Source organism: Triticum dicoccoides, chromosome 3A (genome assembly GCF_002162155.2).
Source record: "Triticum dicoccoides isolate Atlit2015 ecotype Zavitan chromosome 3A, WEW_v2.0, whole genome shotgun sequence".
Taxonomy (NCBI): Eukaryota; Viridiplantae; Streptophyta; class Magnoliopsida; order Poales; family Poaceae; genus Triticum; species Triticum dicoccoides.
Window position 1 is genome coordinate 91,979,610 of NC_041384.1, and position 4,079 is coordinate 91,983,688.

At 49.0% G+C, this 4,079-nt stretch overlaps 2 pseudogenes; both read left to right on the forward strand.

Moving 5' to 3' along the window:
* The window catches only part of LOC119271292, an 8,121-nt pseudogene extending 7,145 nt beyond the window's left edge, over positions 1–976 (forward strand).
* Positions 977–1,530: 554 nt separating this feature from the next.
* Positions 1,531–4,079, forward strand: part of LOC119272005 — a 4,248-nt pseudogene continuing 1,699 nt past the window's right edge.

A 4,079-nucleotide genomic window follows, 5' to 3' on the forward strand; every position in this document is an offset into this window, starting at 1 on the left:
GGGGCGTTGAGCTACGTGTTCGACACCTCCTCCTCCTCGTCCTACGGCTTCGTGGTCTGCCGGTTGCCCTCGTGCCACGCGGTCCGCGGCACCTCCTGCGACGCCAACTCCCTCTGCCAGTACCACTTCTCCTCCGGTGACGGCTCCACGACGGACGGCATCCTCTCCACCGAGACCTTCACCTTCGACGACGCTCCCGGCGGCTGTGTTGGATGCCGCGATCGTCCGCAGCTGCAAGCCTGCAACTGACCAGAGTCAACTTCGGCTGCAACACGAACACGACCGGCGGCAGCCCGTTCCTCTTGACCGGCAACGTCGGCCTCGGCGCCGGGAACCTCTCCCTCATCGACCAGATCGGTGCCCAGACATCGCTCGGCCGGAGGTTCTCGTACTGCCTCGCGCCCTTATCCGTCAACGCCTCCTCCATCAATTTCGGCGCCCGCGCCACCGTGACGAAGCCCGGCGCGGTGACCACGCCGCTGGTCCCGTCGGCCGTGGACGCTTTCTACACCATCCTGCTCACGTCCGTCAAGATCGGGAACTCGACCATCGTACCGCCGAAGCTGTCCCCCGTCGTCGTCGACTCTGGTACGGCACTGACGTTCCTCGACAAGGCGCTGCTGGACCCGATCGTGGAGGAGCTCAGCAGTCGCCGGAGAAGCTGCTGGACCTGTGCTACGAGGTGGGCGGTACGATTCCGGACTGGGTGCTGGAGAAGCTGTTCCCGGAGGTGACGCTGGGGTTTGGCGGCGGCGCCGTGATCACCCTGAAAGCGAATAACGCGTTCGTACAGCCGCAGCGGGGGACCGTGTGCTTGGCCATGTCCGCGGCGACGGACAATGTGGCGGTCATCGGTAACATCACGCAGCAGAACTTCTGGGTCGGCTTCGACCTGGACAAGGGCGCCATCACCTTCGCCGCGGCCGACTGCGCGAAATCCTACCCCTCTCCTCCCGCCTCTAATCACCATGAGTAGATATAGCTAATCACCATGTACTCCCTCTGTTCCAAATTACTTGTCTTAGATTTGTCTGGATACGAAGGTATCTAGCACTAAAATAAGTCTAGATACATCCGTATCTAGACAAATTCAAGACAAGTAATTCGGAACGGATGGAGTAATAACTAGGATTATCGAGTACCGCCTCTGTCCAGAAATACTTGTTCAAAGAATTGATGTATCTAAATGTATTTTAGTTTTAGATACATCCATTTATATCTATTTCTAAGACTAATATTTCGGGATGGAGGGAGTAACTAAGGGGGTGTTTGTTTCCGGGACTTTTTGGTGTATGGACTAGAAAAAGTCTCTCTTAGAGACTTTTTAACCAAACGGGAGGGACTACTAGGGACTAAAAGTTGCTTTTTTGATACTAAATGAAGAAGACTCTCAAGGAGAGTCTTTTTTGGGACTTTTCCAACAATGCCCCTCCATGCATCCATTGGCCCGCCACCCTATGATGTTGTCTGGTTGTTATTTTTTTATATAATAGGGATAACATGGTCATTTAATAACCTGAGGGACAGAGCATGGCCAACAAGGTGGAGGTTCAGCCCAGATATGGGGAATCGCTTGAGCAATGGTGTCTACGGCGGGAGGATGTCTCGGCTAACCGGAGAGCACACAGAGCAAAGTGTCTGCTGGTCATGTGGACATTATGGAAGCATAGGAATGATGTGGTGTTTAATGGAGCAACGCCATCATTTCAACACGCCATGCAACGGATTCACGAGGAAGGACAATTGTGGGCGAAAGCAGGTCTCTTCAAGGAGGATAATATAGGGTTCGAGGTAGCTCAAGCTGCGTGGGATGTCAGCGAGTAGTAGGCTTTGGTAGTCAAAGGTAGGCGGAAATCCGCTTGTACATAACGCTGTAACGGTGGACATGGGTTTCGTACCCTTTCTTCTCTAATGAATGATAAGCGCTCTCTCGTGCGTATTCAAGAAGAAAAAAAATAACCTGAGGGACTAGGGACTTTTTAGTCCCTAAAAACAAACAAGGAATGACTTTTTAAGGAATAGAGACTAAAAAAAGTCATAAGACTTATGAATCAAACAGGGCCTAATAACCCCTACGTCTATTGTTTTGCCATGATAAATCTATGCATGCATGCATGCGTTGATGTGTCTCAGTGTCTCCGAAGTTGGACGTTGAATGCAACATGTAATTTCATCTCCGAAACTACTTTTCAGAGGATGCATGACCTGCACGACGGGAGTGCTGATTTTCGTATGTCAATAAATTGATATACTAAAGCGGTCAAACATGTGATTGTAGCATCATCACGATTTAGCTGGTCGATGTTGTGTCTGAAGCAAACGGCCTGGGTAAAAACCCTACCAATTAGCCGAATGCATCGGTCTGATGTAGAGACCAAGGGTAATCATCTTTCTGAAAAAAAACATACCAATTTGAGTTGGTTGATCCATCATCCATAGTAGCAGCGACGATACCGCTAGTACCAGATGCGTGTGACGACAAGTGGTGCTTCAACTGCCTAGCGGCAACGCTGTCACCCCAGTCGATGTTGCTGCGACTGGTTCACAACGATGCGAACGAACGGTAGAGGGGTTGGTACCACTGGCTGATGGCGTGGCCGCAAGCCGGCCAGCGACCAGACATGCACAACCGCGATGTTGCATCCGCGTGTCGCTCTGCTAGTGCTACCTGCCGACCAACGAAAAACGATGATGCCATACGACCACCAGGACGCTCTATTGTGAGCAGTGGCCCAATGTGTTGCGAGACATTCGGTGACAAGGGATGCACCTGAGCAGTGATGCGGCAAGCCATCCTAAAATGGGGACGAGTGGAGAGTGGCGGCGGTCAGCGAGGGCTCTCTACTGCGAGCGATGACTCTAGTTGTTGCTAGCCACCCGGTGATACGAGTAGGAGTGAGACGGGTAGCGCGCCTACTGGAGACCTGGGGAGCCGCGAGCGATGTGCAGGGGCAACACAAAGGCGATCCAACGCATATAAGCGGCCCAATCTTATGGTGTAGGAGTCGACCTATCCGTGGTCTTTTTTTAAGAGACACCGAAACGACTGAAAGTGCTAATTGGAGGAGGAGCTCCATGGAGCCCTTTGTTTTAAAATTCTAAACCTCATTTTTAAGTTTCAAAAAATCTAAAGAACACACGCGTTCATACTGATGTATAGTAGTACATGTGTGTAAAATTTGAAGATGGTTTTGAAATGATCACGATATTCCCTTTTGTGTGTAGCTCCAACCATAATGTATTTCATCGTCCGACTTTACACACATGTAAAACAGATCAATACGAACATGTATGATTTTTACAAAATTTTTTGACACTTGAAAAAGTTATTTGCATTTTTTACAAAAAAAAGCTTTATGGAGTTTTTTCTAAAAAAATGCCCTACTCCCAAACGACATCTTATATCTTATATTTATTAGGAAAACAATAGCTGATACAATGGAAGACAACTAGACGTAGATTGACCAGTATAAAATAAAATTACATTGCAAAACATACTAGACTTCTTATTCATCCAATTGCGTGCCCCCCGTCGGAGTTTGAAAATTACACTGAAGCAACAATAAAAAAATTACACCTACAAACGCCTTCATCACACCAGGCTTTAAGGACGCAATAGTTACAAGCCCCTTTAGACGAGATGTAGGAGTCACTAAAGAAGCATCAGGAGGAGCATCAACCCATGCAGTTTAGGTTTGGAATCCATCACCACCAATCCCGAGGATTGGAGAAACTAGACCATGCCACAGTACAACACATAAATAGATGTCAAAGTCGTCACATCTTTATTTTTGCGGCAATTCAAAGTCGTCACATCAAAGGCCAACCAATTGCTTTTATTGAAAGACACACCAACTAGTGAGATCAGAAGAGAGCCAACAAATTTTATGGTACAAACTTTCACAGGCCCTTCACCGGAGCCGGATCAGACGTCGTTGAGGTTGGACATACCTTAGTCCAACACGTCATCGCCGGCAATCACCTCATCGATGTCACCGGAGAAACAAAACCCGAAGGGGAGAAACGAAAAACGGACAGATTGGTCCCTATTCCTCTTGCTCTCGCTCATGCCGTGGAGC